This window comes from Muscardinus avellanarius (genome assembly GCF_963383645.1).
Source record: "Muscardinus avellanarius genome assembly, chromosome: 18".
Taxonomy (NCBI): Eukaryota; Metazoa; Chordata; class Mammalia; order Rodentia; family Gliridae; genus Muscardinus; species Muscardinus avellanarius.
Window position 1 is genome coordinate 23,387,161 of NC_137804.1, and position 20,569 is coordinate 23,407,729.

Genomic DNA, 20,569 nt, shown 5'->3' on the forward strand with positions numbered 1-20,569 from the left:
ACAAGAAATAAACAATTAAGCAGAGATCATTTAACAGTAAGTGCAACATATGTATTCTAGCATGATGTATTCAAGAAGAAAGAGAAAAGATACATAAACATAAGGAAGAATAAAATTTTAAATTCTGTTTTTATGATTCTAGGCACCACAAAAATATGCTTTTAGCAGGTAACTGTAGCCATATCTATAAATTAGAAATAAACTAGCCACGAAAGCATCAAAGACAATTCAGAAAAGATCACAGGATTTAAGAGAGTCACGAAATTCAGTGGCATTCCTTAGCTGGTGACATACCGTAGAGAATACACAGAGTTCCCATTAAGACAAGAGGAAAAAGTTAATGACTCAGAATAGACTGACTTTAGAAAACTGTAAAACCCAGATGGAAAAGTAAAAATACGTATAATAAATAAAGCAGAAATCAGGCATTTGGAAAGACTATAATTAGAAAAGATTTTAAAGTTAATATAAAATGCACTATGAAATAAAATTTCTGTAATATAATAAACAAAACTTTGCAAACTGATGACACACACCAACTGAATATAGCAGAAATAAATTTCACTTAGAGATGTGTTTGTATTCTTGTTATATTTTAAGTATATTTTAAATTGTTAAGGTAATAAAAAACACAGGAGTTAGGTATGAACAACTAGAAAAAGTAATCAATTGAATAGGAAATTCAAAAATAAATTCAAGACAGTAGATTAGTACTCTCACAAAGAGATATAATGTGAGCCATATATATATATATATATATATATATATATATATATATATATATATATATATATATCCCCCCCCCCGGTACTGGGCATGGAACCCAGAACTATTCTACCTCTACTTCTGAGCTACACCTCTAGTCTTATTTTATTTTATTTTATTTTTGGTGGTACTGGGGTTCCTGGAAGCCCTTCTACCTCCGGGATACACTCCCAGACCTATTTTTTTTTTTTTAATTTTATTTGGAAACAGGGTCTCCTAACCTGCGTGATCCTCCTGTCTCTGCCTCCCAAGCACAGGGATTACAAGCGTGTGCCACCACGCCCGGTCCCTAGTCTTATTTTTTATTCTTTATTTTGAACCAGGGTCTCACTGAGTTGCAAAGGGCCTCACTAAGTAGCAGCTAAGGCTGTCTGCAAACCTAGATCCTCCTGTCTCAGCCTCTTAAATGCAAAGATTACAAGTGTGCGCCACCATGCCTGGCTTCATATATATAAATTTAAGTTTTCTAAAAGCCACATTTTTAAAAGCACAAAGATACAGATCAAATTAATTTTAATAGTGTTTTATTTAATCCAACATATCAAAACTACCATTTCAATATATAATCTACATAAAAATCATCAATGATATATTCCATATTCTTTCTTCATGCTAACCTTCAAAATTCAAAGTGTATTTTATACATAATGCATATATTAATTCAGACTACCCACATTTCATGTGACTAGCAGTCACCAAGCTCTACAACACAACATAATGATTTTTATATATGAAACATATATACATATTGCATACATATAAATGACTCCAAAGAAAAAAAATAGAACAAGTATTATCACTGTAGTATTACTTATATTACCAAAATGTTGTACTAAGTGATGCCAGGCTAAGAAAAAAAATGTACAATCAACAAAATAAAAAGTTCTGTAACGTGTAGAGGTATTGTCAATACACACACAAAAACAAGACTATAAAATGGCATGAAGCAAAATAAAACTGTATGTCAAATTCTTCAGAACCCTATAGTAAAATATTTTTGTGTGATTACAAGGAAACCACCTAAATTGTGATTAATGCAGTTTTAATATTACAGAATAGCATAATGTATGATACCATTATATACTATATAAAATTTGAACATACTAATAATAATATATTATGTAAGTACATCTAATAGTAATGTATTATTACACAGAACATTATAATAATACATTACTCAAATGTTTCAAATTAGTTTTACATTATCATGTTTTAATCGATTTAAGTTTTTTTTGTGTGTGTGATACTGGGGGTGGAACCCAGAGGCTTTCTACATCCAGGCTATACTCCCAGACCTTTTTTATATTTTATTTGGAAACAGGGTCTCACTAAGTTGCTGAGAGCCTCACTAAGTAGCTGAGGCTGGCTTCGAACCTGTGTGATACTCGTCTCAGACTCCCAAGCGTGGGGATTACAAGCGTGCGCCACCACGCCCGGCCAATTTAAGATTTTTTATAAAGACATTTCAGTTTATGAAGAAAGTAAAGGAAATGCTGCACTCCATTGCTGCATGATCACAATAGCTACCAAATTTTGGTTATACAGTGCAGTTGCACCAGGTGTTTACTTAGGGAAATTCATCTAGGCTGAGAGCTCTCCTTGATGTAATTTACAATGCTGCCAAATAATGTTTTGTCTTTCTCACTTGAGATTCTAGGAGATATTAAATCCCAATTCACTGGGGCATCCATTTGTAGACGGCAGGGTATTAACTTCTCTCCTTGGCATGTGGAGCTTGTTAACTACGTATCATCCTTGGGAAAAATTAAGAAAACAAGACACTCCATTTTTGTGTGTGTCTTTGCAGAAGAGGAATCCTGGTAAATTTACTGAGAATCATTGAATTCTAAAAATGGATGGATTTTACAGTATGTAAAACATATCTCAATGAAGTTGTTTTAAAAATTTTGGCTAATAGAAGAACTGGTGGTTCCTTTGAAAGAAAATCACCAACACAGCTGGTAACAATATTTATTATAACTACCATTTTTTTCTTTTTTTGTAATTTAAACTACAGCTCTTTCAGTAAGCATGGAAGAATAACACATATCAATCTTTCTTGGGATGAGTAGTTTTGGAAATGTATATTATCTGATACTTCTTGTCATATTTGTATTTTGTAAACCTCAAGATTCCAGGTTTTTCCTTGATGAGGAGGAAAAATTTGTTTCATTGTCCTTCTTTTGTCTAAAAATGTCATAAGTGTACAAATATTAAGTATATTCTTACGACCATCCTGGTCATCTTTACCAGATGGGATTTGTTTACTTCATGCATAAGTGCTTTACACCATGACAATAACATTATTAATTTTAAAAATAAAGTATATTGATTTAAGCAAGTGTGAAATACACTAAAATTAATCATTGTACAATTGCCTTTCTGGTGGCCATGAGAATTCATATTTTCTTTGGATGTCATTGTATTTCTTAGCATTTAAAGTTCAACTTAAATTTAAATCTTGCTATTTTGCCAACATTAGTATTCTCTGTGCATCTACCATTCCACAAGAAGTTCATATCTGTTTCATATTTTGTTACAAATATAACTACTAAGGGAGTTTTGACTATGTAAGCCTATATTCTACCCTATGGCTGTATACTTTATTCTCAGAATTCGTCTGTGGAGAATTCTGGACTTGTTGACAGAACTATGGCTCTATTTCCATATCAAATGTTCCTTTGCTACACTATTTTATCATGCCTACCTATTGTTATTAATTAGTCAAGGGACATAAGGTAATGTGTCTCCTAATAGACATATGTTAATGCATACAATCCTCACAGCAACTTTGTGAATTAGATATTATTATCCTCATTCTACAGATGAGGAAGTTGAGCTACAGACAGGTTAAATAACCCTTTTCGGACCACACAGCCAGTGGCAGAGCCCATATTTGAACCTGGCTCTAGAGTATGTCCACTCAATCATTTTGCCATAATAATCTCTTCAGCTTAGCGAATGGGGGGTCCCACGAGTCTGGTTTCAGTGTGATTGTAGGTCTGCGGTCATATCTAGGTAAGAGAGTCCACAGGAGAGACACCTATAGAGGGTGGAGGTACCAGTCAGGTTCGAGGCGTGCACACTGAACAGACTGGGGGCCCACAGGCCGTGAGGGATTTGCTGGACCAGCAACTCCAAAATGTTTTCCTCCGGCCTTGGGCCACCAGCTGCCAATAATGTGGAACTCTGCACACTCTGGCATCTCACCAACAAACCAGTTGTAGACCTAGCCACATACTTTCCATAAACTTCAATCTATTCTGTATTTGTCCTCCAATGATCTCTTTATACTTCTAAATACAGTCACATCTGAGGACTTTAACAGGATAAAGATTGTCAGAAGAAGGGATGATACATGAACATCTGAATAATTCTGCTTACAACAAGGAAGGGACCAAGGCACCATCAACCACTGGAGGCTTTCCCAGGAAGATTAATCTCCCTCTGAAATCAAATGGAAACAAACCAAGGCCAAAGAGCAGTAAATCAGGTCTCAAATCATCACATAGTCTGAAAGTTCAGCCTTGGATCTTACATCAAAGGGTTGAACAGTTTGAAAAACTTAAGAGGACTGGAGGTAGAGAGATGGCTCATTCACAGCATCACGGCATGAAAAGGATTTCATTCACCTCAAACCTGAATAAATAAAAATACCTACTCCTATGGAGAAAAATTTGAGTGAAGAAATATGTATCCAAAGCTGGTAATAGTCAAGGATTCCTTATTCTCTATTCTACAGAATTCTGTCAAATATTGAGTAGACTCTCATTTTTCATGGTCATTTGCTGGGATTGAGTGCCTGAGAAACTAACTTTGAGAGAGATGAATGTGTAGGATGATTTTTTTAGGAGTGTTCTTAGGATCAAAAATTAAAATAAAAGAAGAGCAGGATTCACAAAGGGAGAGGTTGGGTTCTGCTACGGTTCCAAAGAAGGCCCCATGGAGACTTCAGGAGCTAGGCTAGCTCTTCACAGTTGTCCTAAGTTGGAGCAAGCAATGGAGCCTGACCGGTTATTAGCTGGTACCTGGACACCCAAGTGGTTCTCACCAATTCTGGAGAGTGCTGAGGGCCATTTGCTGATAGCTCTCCTAACAGCTAGGGGAATAAATCCTTCAGTCCTAACAGCAGATCTGAGTGATGTAAGACAGGCCCATTTAGATTTAAGCTTTCACAAGCTAGGTATTTGGAGGGAAAACATGTTTTTAGCATAGTGGATTACTTAGTCCCATCCTATAATAAAAAGCATAGTGAGGTTATAAATTAAATCTTTTTCTGGTATGCAATTTGGGATTAGCTTTTTTACACACACACACACACACACACACACACACACACACACACACACCTGTTTTTGTTCAGCAGCTTAAAAGTGCCCCCCCAAACCCCAGAAGAGATTATGATCATTCTCTCCATTGCTGTGTGAATACCAGGATGCTGTATTAAGGCCTGGATTTCTCAGGTGGGAAAAGAAAGGTTCGTTTGTAAGATTTCAGAGGGAAAAAAAAGGCGTGAACTAGGTGATTTGTGCTCGCTTTTCCGATTCCATGCTAACACCCCAGTTGATGTTCGATGGTAAGAACCTAATCGAAGAATTAAACTTGTATGATCCTACTGACTGAAAACATGGAACCTCAAAGTGGGCAAGGATTTCTGGAAAATTACTTAACTCATTTGTAACGAGAGGCAAAAATGTTTTACTCAGTGGAGGCAATCTGGACATGGGAATAAGAAACAGGCAGAAAAATTTGGAGACTCTTAAATCTCATTGGAATGTACAAATTATGACAGAAAATTCATACCCTTCATGGGCCTTATGAATATTTTCATTGACCTTTTCACTATGATAGATTTTTTAAAATCCACCAAAAAGGCTCAAATGTCAACAGACCATCTAGTATATTTTCATGCATATCCTGACTTAGAATGAGTCGACCTAACCTAACCTTGTTTTCTACTTGCTAAAGAATGTTGTTGATTTATTCTAAGGTTATTGTAACCCTCGGGTCTCAGCGGTCATTTCCACCAGAGTTAAAAAGGAGATTAAAGTACTATTCAATGAGTTAGAACATTTTAAGAAATCTTAGTGTTAAATTCAGAAGATACTAGCAACCAGGTTATTCAAATTATCTTCAAGTTTTCTAAAGAAGCCAATTGGGAACTTGAGGACAAAACAGGACTCATTACCTTACTGAGGAAACAGAACACAACTAGATAGTGTCCCCTCAGCAGTAAAACATTAATAAAGTCCAAAAAACAGTATTACTCATTCCCACTTCTGACTCATGCACATTTTCAGAAATAATCCTCTTTAAATGTTGCTGCACTGGGAAATGGAAAATGTGCAGGGCAAAGTTGTTTTGGCATAACTTTACTCTTGTTTTGTTGAGTTATGAACTGTGTTTAGTTTCACACTTTCGATATTGTGCATTCTGGGTGATATATTTGCATATATAAAATCCCTCTATACATTAGAAATAGACCTGCGATGACAGCTCCTATGATTTAAAAAGTCCCTATACAGCTGAACATGGAAAGAGATTTCATGGTAATCTATTGCTTTTCACCCTGGAAAATAATGCTGCTTTCGAAGTAAAATAAATTTCATACAATCTACATTGTAGTACCTTTTATTTGTGAGTGTGTCATTGCAGTTATGCACAAGGAAAAGCTCATGTAAATGTTTGCATGCAGTTAATTTTATCTCTGAAAACGGGAAAGTGGATGTACGTCAGTGATTTTAGGATACAATTTCCCAACTGTCTCTGTCTCTCAGTCCAGCTTAACGGCATCCATTTCTGGGAAACATTTTTAAACTAGTCCTGTCTGCCCGGATTGCTCTCTGCTCTGAAGTTCAATGGAAACCTAATGTGGTTTCACTCATCTGGACCATTAACTGTGTCTTGTCTTTTGTTTTATGGATTTTGGAATCTGTAGAAGATAGATTTTAATCCTGTCTCGGTCTTCATCAATAAAATGGACATCAATCATATCTTCCTCAAAAGGTTGTTGTAAGGATTAATGAGCTAAATGCAAGCAAAACATTTATTGTAGAGCCAGGTACATGTTAAGAGTTCTAAAACCCAGAGCTGTTATTCTGATTTGACAGTTATATGTTATGTACATGATGGAATATTTAGATATGAAATGTCATGATTTCACAACATTTTTTCAGTACTGGAGATTAAACCCAGGCCCTCCTGCATGCTAGGCAAGCACTCTACTACTGAGTTATGCTTTTGCATTTATTTGTTTTTTATCATTTTATTTTTAAGCAGGGATCACTAAGTTACCATATGCTGGGCAGATTACTTTTAAATGGTTCATGGGAAAATATAAAAGAGCACAAAATGTTAACAGCTGGTGGAATTGGATGAAGTATGTGTAGATAGTGATGATTTTTTTCCAAAGATTTGAATTTTGTAAGTAGAAAGGTGAGGAGAAAATAAGTCTGATTATCTAATCTTCTTAAGTGCTAAAAAGGAGTTTGCATTTTCAGTCCTATCCTGACCATTTAGACACATGGCCACACCAAAGCTCACAATGCACATGACGGTGCATTATCATGGATGGTTTACCAATTTTTCCATTTTACTAACAAAATTTCCAGCGCTACAAACTTTGACTCCATCCTCTAATTCTTAAGCCCGTGTCCGATCTGACTTCTCTTTTGACAACTCATTTGTTTACTCCTGGCTTGCTGAGAAGTTTGTACCATGATTGTGTTGATTCCTTGATTTTTTTAAACTTAGAAATGCAACAAATTAATGCATTTATTTGGTAAAATATAAAATTCAGGCAGTGCTGGAATACAGAAACAAGTGAATGGCAACTTCCTTCATTTCATAGTCCTAGTTCACATTCAGTATGGAACCTCTCACAAATCTTTTGATTATTTGATATATAACATCTCAAAAGGCTTCTATCCACATTCAATTATATATGTGCACTTCTAACTTTTTTTTTTTTGTGGTACCAGAGATAAAACGGACATTCTACCTCTGAGCAACACCCCCAGTCCTATTTTTTTATTCTTTATTTTTTATATTTTGGTACTGGGGATGGAACCCAGGGGCATTCTACCTTCAAGCTACCCTCCCAGCCCTATATTTTATTCTTTATTTTGAAAAAGGGTCTCACTGAGTTGAAAAGTGCCTCACTAAGTAGCTGAGGCTTCCTGTGAACCACTATCCTCCTGTCTCAGCCTCCCAGATCCTGGGGTTACGAGTGTGCACCACCATGCCTGGCTTTTTTTTTTTTAATTATATGTTTTCTCATCTTATTACTTTGGCTTGAAGTTCTACAGCAATGTAAATAAGCAATGATTGCAAACATCCTTAAATAATCCTCATTTTCCCTTTTAAAATCATATTCTCAGATTTCTCATAGTTTACAAAAACAAATTTTTAAAATTATAGTCTTTGCCAAAAACGTCTCATCACTGGGGATACCCCAGTTTCCCAAACGAAAGAGAAATCAATCAATTGATTATAATCCCTAATGGCAGGAACTATTTCTTATATTTTGTATTTACTTTTGGGTTTAGCAATGTACGTTTGCTGTTTGTAGTTGTTAAGTGGAAGGAACAAATAAAAATCACATGTTTTGAGAAGTGGGTCAATTTTATTTGAAAATTAGTTTAAGTATACTACAAATGCATTTTGATTATTCAGTAACCATTGTTAGCAATTGACAACTGAAATTGAACAGCCTCTAGACAAAACACATCTTAAGCAGATTTTGTAGTTTTAGGGCTGCTGTGACTAACAATTAGGCAACTTCCCTACGCTAATTTGTTTAAATAAAGGTGCTAAATGAAAAGCCAACAAGACTTGCTCTGAGTCTTCAATGTCTTGTTTTTACTACCTTATAACAGGTCTCTAGTTTTCCACCAGATTAAATTTTAACTTGGTCTCTCAGTCAAGAGTATATTCATTTAGGTAACTGTAGGCCAGAGTTCTTATAAATCTATTCGGGCTGGGCACCATAGAACATGACTGTAATCTCAGTACTTGGGAGGCTGAGACAGGAAGATTGCAGGTTTTAGGCCAGCCTGTTAACTTGCCAGACTTGGCAACTTAGTGAGACCCTATTTCCAAATAAAAAATATGGTTGGGGTGTAGCTCAGAGATAGAATGCCACTGGGTTCAATCCCAGCATTACACACACACAAAAGAAAATGTATAAGGGCCAATGTTAAGTCACAATGAATATTTCATAGCCAATGACTCCAATTAATTGATTCATCAAACATTTTAATGCCTACTATGTGCCAATCTCTCTGCTCCTGGTAACAATAAAAAGATAACTAGGCTGGATGCATAGGTACACACCTGTAATCCCAGTTTTGGGAGGCTGAGACAGGCCTCAAGCAAGTAGTGAGACTCTCACCAACTTAGTGAGACTCTGTTTCAAAATAGAAAATAAAATCAGGCTAGGTGTGTAGCTCTGAGGTAGAATGCCCCTGGGTTCAATTCTCAGTACCATGCATACAAAAAAAGATAATTAGGCTAGAATTATTCATGTCAAGAACTTCATAATCTCCATCTTTTCTTGGGAGCAATTAAAAATTATATTTCACTATAATTCTGGGTGTTTAGTGCATACTATTCTAAATGCTCCTTGACTTGAAATGGGTTTCTGTCCTGATAAACACATCCTAATTTAAAAATATCACAAGTTAAAAATGCACCTAAGACCTCCAAAGCTCAGGATTTAATAAGTGGATGGCATTAAAATGCTTCTGTTCATCAAAAGAAACCATCAAGTCTAAAGATTTAGAGCCTACATAATAGGAGATCTTTGCCAGTTATTCCTCTCATTGTATTATCTAGAATATATAAAGTATTTAAAAGACTTAACACAAATAAAACAAACAACTCAATGAAGAAATGGGCGATTGAACTAAATAGACACTTCACAAAAGAAGAAATACAAATGGCCAATAAGTACATGAAAAAAAAAATGCTCAACATCATTAGCAATCAGGGAGACATAAACCAAATTACACTCTGATTTCATTTAACCCCAATTAGAATGTCAATCATGCAGAAGTTAAAAAACCTTGAATGGTAAGGATGTGGGGAAATAGACATTCTTCTACTCGGTTGGTGGGATTGCAAATTAGTTCACCACTGTGGAGATAAGTGTGAGAGTCCTCAGAAAACTGGGAATGGATCCATCACGGGATCCAGATATGCCACTGCTGGTCTTCTTTCAAAGAGAACAGCATCAGAAAATTATAGTAATATATGCATATAGTAATATATGCTCTATGCTTAGAGCAGCACAATTCCCAATAGTCAAATCATGGAACCATCCTAGGTGTCCATCAACAGATGAATGAATTATAAAATTATGGACTATTCACACAATGGAATTCTACTCAGCCATAAAGAAAAGTAAAATTATGTCATTTGCAGGAAAATGGATGGACCTGGAGAACATTATGCTAAGTGAGATTAGCCAGCCACAGAAAGTGATGGGTTTTATGCTTTATCTCCTATGAGGTAGCTAGGGGGTAATCAGGATACCAGAGGGACCCTAGATAATGGAGGAGAAAGTTCAATGGAGCCAGGGAGACCGTCTAGGGGAAGGGGCGGAATGGGGGAGAGTGAAGATCAATGAAAGAAACACTTCTATGAACATTATGTACCTATGTGAGAATACCAATGTCAATCCCAAAGCTCTGGATGGGAAAGGTGGGAGTGGGGAGGGAGCTGGGGGCAAGCCCACAAGTGCTGCGCGTGTATGTTACCATCACTCTGAGCAACTTTATGGTGTAAGGCTATAATGCAACAATAAAATTATACATTTTTAAATGCATTTAATCCACCTAACCTACTGATGGCCATAGTGTAGCAACACAGTGCACTGTGAGGTGCTGGTTGTTTGCCCTTGTGGCTACAGAGGAGCCAGGAGCTGCCTGCAGCTTTCTGCCACGGTCCAGCATCGCAAGACAGGCCATACACATCACTGGCCTGGGGAAATAGCAAAAGTCAAAATTCAGAAGACAGTTTCTACTGAATTTGTTTTGCCTTCATTTCATTGTAAAGTTGAAACATTGCAAGTTGAACCATCATACACCAGGGACCGTGTTTATTACTATAGTGACTTTACAAATAAAAGATATCAAGGAAGCAGCAATATTTAAGTCTGTTAAAATTCCATTTATGCAAAGAGTTGCACTGGAAGTCAGTCTTTTTAAAAGGGTTCTATAATATGTAGTACCTATTTTCCTCTGTTCTCTCAAAGAATAAAATTTGAAAATTATTAAGTAGAGTGACTCAGAATATAACCTTAGTAACCAGTAACATCTCAGCTAAATATGGTACACGACATTCAGAGATTTATGTGATACTGTAAAAATGAAAAGTGCAGACCCTAGATTTCTGTGAATGGTACTGTGTAATATATTTCATCTAAATAAATGGATGGCAGGTTTTGGGTTTTTTTTTTTTTTTTGCAAATTTTAGAATCAGTTGAAGGCCTATATCTGCCTCAGTCTAATGGCCTTGCTGACAAATGCTTTCATGCTGAGGACTGAGCACCATACAGTGATGTCTAAAGCATCCAAAGGTTGGAAGTGACTGGGTTCAAGAAATCCCAGACTGGATGCTTATACATTCCGCTCATGAGGTTCTTCTGGAACAAAACGCCATGACAGCCCTCAGAAACCAGTTTTCACTGAAATACTAATGACATGTTTTTAGTAGCTCAGTAAACCTGATACTTATGAAAAATGTTAATATTTTTTCTCCAGAGCCAACGTGGCTTAGGGTACAATCATCAGGATGACATAGGAGCTAGAATGGTGTTTAATCAAATGATGTCAACAGATACCAACTTGTTTGCAGAGTATTATATCCAACTCTGTACCAAAGTAAAGAAATTCTTGTATTATTTTTCTTTAAAGCACACATTTTGGAATGTAAATTTATACTGGTAAGGTATAATTAAAAGATTGTATCGTTTTGTGGACATAAAGTAAAAACTCCACTTCTCTGGTATTATCAATCATTTCCTCCTTACATTTTATAGAGAATATATTTTACCACCTTTTCTCCCAAAGAACTTCATAATTATCTTTGGTCTATAATTGAATTTAAGATTCTGTGATAGCTATAATTCCAGGGCTAGCACAAAAGTTAATAATTTTTAGGATTCTTTTTATTTTCCCCTGTGACTAAAAAATTTTGTTTTTATTTTGTGACTTTCTTCAGTAATGTCTGCCAACATGTAAAAAGGGTAAAATGTATAAGGAAAACATTAAAGCAGCTGATTGGCCATTTCTTGCTATTCCAGCACCTGAACTCCATGAAATAAGTACTTTATGTCTGGGAAAGTAACCATTCAGAACACTCCACTTCCTTGCCACTGATAACAATATAATCATCATTAAAAAAGATGTGACTTTCAAACATTATTCTTGTGATACATGATATTTTTATAAGCAAGGGAAAGGAGAAAAGGGAGTGACAGAAGAGGAGAAAGAACGTTCTAAACAAAGATCTTAAACTGCTAATCAATTTATTGTATCTAAATTCTAATCCCATGTCATTCAGCAAATGGTACGGTGACAGTTGAAGATCCACATGAAAAGAAAAAACCCTGGGCCTTTCTTTGCCGTATACCATGTACTGAAATCCACTTAAAATGAATCAAAGGCCTAAATTTAGGAGTAGGACTATAGAACCATTAGAATAAAACATATAAGTAAATCTTTGATTTTTTATTATTTTTTTTTTTTTTTTGCGGTACAGAGGATGAACCCAGGGGCATTCTACCTCTGAGCTACACCCCCATTCCTATTTTTTATTGTTTATTTTTGGAACAGGGTCTCACTGAGTTGCAAAGGACCTCACTAAGTTGCTGAGACTGTCTGAGAACCACGATCCTCCTGTCTCAGCCTCTCAAATGCTGGGATTACAAGTGTGCGCCACCACGCCGGACTCAATCTTTGACTCTGAATTTTGTAATGTTTCCTTAGTCAGAACACCAAAAAATACATGTGGCAAGGGACAAGGAAAAAAATAGGTAAATAGCACTTCCAAAAATGAAATTTATTTTTTGCTTCAAAGGACATCATGAAGAAAAAAAAATACAAGGAAACAAAAGAAAAAACATCTAAGTTGTATGTCTGATAAGGACTTGTATCCGGCATATATAGATAACTCTCACAATTTAACAATAAGAAGACATTTAATCCACTTTAACAATGGGAAAGGTTTTGAATGGAAATTTCTCCAAAGAATATATACAAAATTCCAATAAGTGCATAAAAAGGCAATCAGTATTATTATTTATTGAGAAATGAAATTAAAAACCATAAAGAAATAACACTTTGCCCCCATCAGGATGACTAAAATAAAATATAAAAAAGACAATAAGCCGGGCATGGTGGCACACGCTTGTAATCCCAGCATTTGGGAGACTGAGACCAGAGGATCGCAGTTCACAGACAGCCTCAGCTACTTAGTGAAGCATTCTGTAACTTAGTGAGACCCCGTTTCAAAATCAAGAATAAAAAAAAACAGGGCAGGAGGTGTGGCTCAGAGGCTGGATGACCTGGGCTGGGTTTCATCCCTAGACCTGCGAAAATATATATAAATTAAAAAAAACTAAAAAGAAAATAAATGCTGACAAGAATGTGCAGAAACTAGAACTGCCGCACATTGCTGGCGAGATGGTAAAATGATAAACCTGTCTTGTAAAATTGTTTTAAAGTTCTAAAAATGTTAAACACAGTTATGATATGAGCCTGCAATTCACTTCTAGGTATATACTCAAGAAAATTGAAACTACGTCCACACAAAAACTTATACACAAATATTCACAATGGCATAATTCAATAACAGCTAAACAGTAGAAAGAGCCCAATGTTCAACTGATGAATGAATAAATAAAATGTGGCATATATACACAGTGGAATACTACTGAGGAAGAAAGAGGAATTGAGTGCTGAGACATGCTACAAGGATGAACGTTGAAAATATGCTAAGTTGAAGATGCCAGCCATGCCGGCCATGTATGGTATGATTCCATTTATATGGAAAGTATAAAATAGGAAAATCTTTACACATAGGAAGTAGGTTGATGGTTGCAAGAGTTGCAGGGAAAGTGGAATAGTAAGTAACTGATCATGGGTGTGGACTTTTTTTGGTAGTCACAGAAAGATTTTGAAATTAGTGATAAAGGTATGACTATAAATATACTAAAAGCCACTAAATTGTATGTTTTTAAAAGATGAATTTTATGGACATGAATTACATCTCAATAAAGCTGATGTGAAAATAACCTAAGTCAGTGCATCCTGCTTCCATTTCTGCTCTTATGGTGGATTTCAACTCTCTTATAGATTATCTTAATGCTCTCAACATATTTTTCATTATCATCCCCTAAGAAACCTTTTTAGAGATTGTTTTCCTTATCATATCTTTCACTAAAAGTTCTAATACTACTGATAAACTATAGACCTATTTATATACTATATACGTAATATAGATATATAACGTGTAAGATCTTTTTTACTCAAAACCAAATTTTATTCGCTTTGAGTGATATCAGCCCTACTGAGATGTATGGTCTATCTTTAAAATTCATGTATGCATATGAATGTGGGTATTTTATTTTCTTTACTATAAATAGAATTTTAGAATTTTTTCATTACAAATTTAAAAAAATAAATTTTAATTGTTATAAATTTAACCTAATAATTTGGGAAGAGTGGGTTCTAAATAACTTTAGATATGCTAAGTAAAGGTAAAATATTAGGTGGCATTTAAATTTTTTTTCTGAGAATATTTATTGATACTGGATTCTGCTTATGATATACACTACTAAGTGGGGAAAAGCAATATGCAAATCCATAGTAAAATACTTTGAAAGTTTCCTAAAAATATGCATATGAATACAAGTGACTGAAAGATTTTAATTAACATGTTAATTAGGGTGATTTTCAGTTTTAACTTTACAAGCCAATAGTTTCCAAGTTTTCTATAATGAGTTTGCATAATTATTACGATTAGGGACACATGGTTACCAACAAAATAGTTACTGAAATGAACTCATATCAAGGAAAAGATATAACATCTATTTTGTAATATTTGAAATAAAATATGTAGCATTCAAGGGAAAAGGTTTGTTTTTGTTTTTATTAATAGGCCATAAATAAAAGCGCACTATTTTCTGCCCTTGGTCTTAATAATATTTTCGGCACTTCCTCAGCAAAAGCATAAACTGTTAATAAGTGATGAGTTGACTATGATCTAGGCTCCTAGGGCCTGCCGCTCTGTAGAGCTGACCCTAGTGCACCTCAAAGTTGCAGAGAAACTGTTCAGCAAGAAAGTGTCTGCTGAGGAGTTTATCAAGACAGAGACCCTAGCGGATGAATGTAATCCACTATGCCCTTGATTTCCACAGAGCATATTGAAGTAATGAATCAGCTGTGAATATAAGAACTTTGGGGGCTACTAAAGGAAAGGTACTTTTCATATCATTTGAATACACAGTTTGCAAAGTGCTTTTTATTTATTTTTTTGATATTCACAAAGACCCTATGTGTTACTAAGAGGATTTCTATTATTTATGATGATTACCCAGGAGGCCAGTCAAGACTTGAAACTCCAATGCAAGTCTTGGGGTCAAACTCCAAGTTCTTTTTTTCTTTGAATCACTCCTCCTCACTGAATAAAATCAATGAGTGTTTTAAGCCAGAATAAAGCAATTGAAACAATCAACTGTGACCTTCAACCTTACAAAGCAGGGGTTACTATAGAGCAGTTTTCAGATGTACCCCCACTTTCTCCTACTCTTGTGGTCGGTCCCCTTGATCCCATGAAAAGGACCACCAGCCAGAGCCAAGTGTAGTGGTGCATGCCTGTAATCCCAGTACTTCGGAGACAGAGACAGGATTACAGATTCAAGGCCAACAGCAGGAACGTAGCAAGCAAGGCTCACAGCAACTTAGAGAGATCCTGTTTCCAAATAAAAAATAAAATAGGGCTGGGGTGTGGCTTGGAGGTAGACTGTCCCTGGTTTCAATTCCTAGAACCACACACACACACCAAGGGGGAAAAAAAAGAAAAGAAAAGAAAAAAGGGGGAGGGGATGCGAAGAGAAAGATGGAGAAGGGGGAGGAAAAGAAGAAGAAATAGTAGGAGTTCCTCGAAGAGGGCATAGGTCCAACACTGCAACACATAGGCACAGGTAAAAACTTTCTCAATAAGACCCCAAAGGCACAAGAAACTAAAAGGTGGATCAATATGTGGGATTGCATTAAACTGAAGAGCTTCTGTACATCAAAAGGAACTATCAAGAACCTCAACAGAGAGCCAACAGAATGGGAGAAGATTTCTGCCAACCACTCCTCTGATAGAGGTCTAAGGCTAGAATATACAGAGAACTCAAGAAACTCAACATTAGAAAAACAAATAACCCAATAAAAAATGGGCAAGTGAACCAAATAAACACTTCACAAAAGAAGAAATTCAAATGGCCAATAAATGTATAAAAAAATGCTCAACACCGTTAGCAATCAAAACTACCCTGAGTTTTCACCTAACTTCAACTAGAATGGCAATCATTCAAAACACAAACAACAACAAATGCTGGCAAGGATGCAGAGAAGTGGGAACTCTAATACATTGTTGGTGGGATTGAAAATTAGTGCAATCACTTTGGAAAACAGTATGGAGGATCCTGAGAAGAATGGGAACAAACTTACCATATGACCCAGCAATACCAGTTCTGGGTATCTACCCAAAAGAATGGAAACAAAACTACCAAACTAATGCATGCGTATCTATGTTCACAGCTGCACAATTCATCATAGCCAAACTATGGAACTAGCCAAGATGTCCATCAACAGATGAATGGATTACAAAATTATGGGATATGTACACAATGGGATTTTACTCAGCCTTATGGCTGAAGAAGAAAAAAATTATGTCATTTACAGAAAAGTGGATAGAACTGGAGGACATTATGCTAAGTGAGATTTATCACAAAAAATAAAAAATTGGATGCTCTCCCTAATATGTAGAAGTTAAGGAGAAAAATGGGTCATAAGAGGAACTCCAGATGAAGAAGGAAAATCTATAAATTAGCAAATAAGGCGACCTAACTGAGGGGAATGGGAGGGAGGAAGAAGGAAATTCCCTAATGTGCATGATGACATTAACAAACATATCAAAGTCAATCACTAAGCCACACATGAGAAGGAGGGAGTGGAGAGGGAATGGAGTGGGAATTAGGTAGGGGCTAATAGGGTGATATGTGCATGTATACCTCTACCATCTTGTACTCCATTAAGATGTACGACTATAATGCACCCATAAAAATTTAAAAAAAGAAGAAATAGTAGTAATAGTCACAGTAGAATGAAAGGGCCAGTCAGCTGTTTGAGGAGAACCTTATAGGTTCATGAGGAAGGCTCTATCCAGACTATTATCACCAGTGTGGTGGGTGGGTTCTGACTCAAAGCATGATGGGTCCTCTCCTCCAGTACTCTCAGGATTCAGAGGAGGGGCATGATGATGGGTGAAGGGTAAGGGGATGGGGATGGCACAACTTGGTCTGAGAATGGGCTGAAGAAATATGTTTCTGTTGTGGTACCTCCAAATGGAAGCCTTGAAGAGCATCATGGAACGCAGAGTGTGGCAGGGAACATACTGCAATGCACATGGCTTCGCTTCTATCATCCACGTCAGTAGTCTCGTCTCTTCTCTTCTCTTCTCTTCTCTTCTCTTCTCTTCTCTTCTCTCTCTCTCGCTCTCTCTCTCTCCCCTCTCTCTCTATATATATGTATATATATATATGTGTGTGTGTATATATATACATATATATATATATATATATATATCTTCTCATTTAAAAACATATTATCCAATAAAAACACCAGATTTCACTGTAAGCATATAAATATGTAATATAAGACAATTAAAATTAAAATGTTACCAGTTATATCTCTTGTCCTCCAAAGAATGAAAGAAATATCACAAATACTCATGATCAGCCTATAAAATTGAAGAGGAGTCATTTCCAAGATTTTCCTTTTACTAGTAAAATAACAGGTCTTGATTTAGTTTTTTAATGTTGCTATAAATTTAATTTGAAAAAATACAAAAACACACCAGTGTTTCAATATACTAGAGGTTAGCTGAGTGTGGTGGCGCACGCTTGTAATCCCAGCATTCAGGAGGCTGAGACAGGAGGATCGCAGTTCTTGGACAGCCTCGCTACTTAGCGAGGTGCTTTGTGACTTATGGGGCTGAGACAGGAGGATTCCAGGTTGGCGGCCACCCTCAGGTGCTTGGTGAGGCATGAGCACAAATGCTGGGAGTGTGTGGAGTTATCAGTGGGAAGAGATTTTTTTTATATATTTCTATATTACTTGCCTTTGATTCAACAAATATGTACAATTTTTATAATTTTTAAGACAATAAAGATAAAAATGATGGAGGAATTACCACACAGGGTGTGTCTCATTAGTGTGTCTCATGTTTAGTGAAGACCATGTCAAACAAATTGAAAGCAAGACAGACATGTGGTCAAGGAGGAGATTTCCTGCAGGTAGGGCTGAATCCTCTCCGTCTACTTCTTCCAGTAAGGAAATGCCTGCCTTTTTTTTGTAAAAAAAAAAAAAAAAAAAAAATTACATGTCTCAGCATCCTGTTCTCTGCCTTCACAGCATCCAAGAGTGGTTAATGGAACTTGCCTTCTCTAAGCCAGCAACTGGACCATCTGAATTCATTTGCATCCAGCAATTGAATATTTCTGACAGTTTAACTGAAGTCAGTATTTTATGTAAGTTCAGTGCTTTGACTAAAGAATATATTTTCTTTTTCAGTGATGCTAATCCAGAAGGAAAAAATTTCTGGGGAAAAAAGTAATTTTAAAATTCAGGATTATTTTTGTTTGGGGCTGAAGTAGAGAAAAAGAAATATTAAAAGTTTATCAATTAAACAAGATAATAAAAAAAACTCAGTTGTAAATTATATCCTGGTGGTCTTCAAAATTTTCTTGACTGGAATCCACAGTATGAAAATAATTTTACACACACACACACACACACACACACACACACACACACACACATAACTGAAATAAAAGCTTACCCTCACCCTAAGATAGAATAATACAAAATAGAAAACATTTGAGTGTATTTATTTTTATCCTATTTTAAAACATTTGAAAATGCATGCTATAATCCATAAAACTGATTTCATCACCTTCTAATAGCTCAAGACCTATATATAGTTTACCAAACACTTTAAAGGCAAAAGAAAAGAAAGTAGGGAGAAAACAAAGATGGTTGATTGATGGGTTCAAGAAAGAAAAAAAGAAGCATGGGGAATGTCGGCAATGGGAGACAGAAGGAGAGGAAGAACGATCCCTGTTCCTGTAATCTATTTTGCCCTGGTCAATGCTTGTTGTACATGCTCCTCTTCCCACGAAGCTTACCAAATCTCCCTGCTCAGAGCCTTTACCTCTTTGCAGCAGCCCCAGTTCCCTTATTCTGCTGCCTATTACCTCTTTATCATCTGAAAGTATGTTTTGTGCTCATGGGCCCCTAATTGGCTTCCTCCATCTCTGTTCCTCTTTCTCTACATTTCTGATAATGGCTCCTTCTCCATTACTGTCTTCACCTTGGTCTAACCTCTAAAAATCTGACCCTGATTTTTCCTTCTATTTTTCTCCTCTGTGTGCTTCTCCCCTCTCCCCTGTTACTGCCCATCATAAGATCAATGTACAATACCACCTTGGGTTCAAAAATTCAAGTGCACAGCACTAGGGCAGGTGAGCTATTTAGATGAAAATGTACAATGACCCTGTTTCTCAAACTTCCAAACCTTGGAGAAAACCTCAGAAGACCGTCAAGGCGGCTTGGCTTCCACTGTAACAGTCATTGAGCTGAGTCATTAAGCTCTGCCGTCTGGGGTTTGGGATAAGCTTATAGGATCCTATGGAAAAAGAGTGGACACACATGGTATTCAAGAGAAAGGACAAACAATTGGAGGAGATTCTGCAAATAACGTCATATGGAAGAGGGCTGTGAGGCTCGGAGGAGTTGGGGTCTCTAAGCAGAAAGCACAGTTAGCAGGCTGGATCCAGCAGCAGCCCTAAGACAGTAAAGATAAAACTTCCCTAGATCAGCAAGAAGTAAAAGGAGGGGAAAGATGTTTCTAAAGAACCTCAGGTCAGTGTCTTCATATCCTTAACCTGGCCCAAATTTTCTAAGTCTGCAAAGGAATGGGAATCTTGTTACAACCATGCTGAAAGTAACCCTGGCCCACACTTAATAACTCATGCAAACTCAAAGCCGGCAGATGAAAATTAAGGTACTTAAAGGGGAAAAAGCAGAGGAGAAGTTTTGGTAATGCGGGACTGAAGCCTGGTTCCCATTCAGCCGAGAACAGCTTGCCAGGCTTGGCTGCTAGTCCACTTTTTCATCCCAGAGACAGGAAATTACGTGAGGCCTCAAATACGCTCCCTACAACACCATGACTGAGAGCAGCTGTTGGGTAGAATTTCCTGTATCCGGGCTCATTAGGATTTGTGCATTGTCTACACATGGTCAGTGAGCGCCTACCCTCTGCAAGGTACTGTTAGGTCTGTGTTCAGCCTTCTGTGTGAAAAGGGACCAAGGAATGGGCGTGCTGGCCCCACACAGAGGCTAGAGAGGAAGTTCCCTCTGACCTCCCCCCAGTTCCTCAGGTGCTGCCTGTCACCTAGGTCAATTCTCGTTTCAGACTCAGGACTCCGTTTACCCCTATCTCTACCCTGCAACCCCCAGATAAAGCC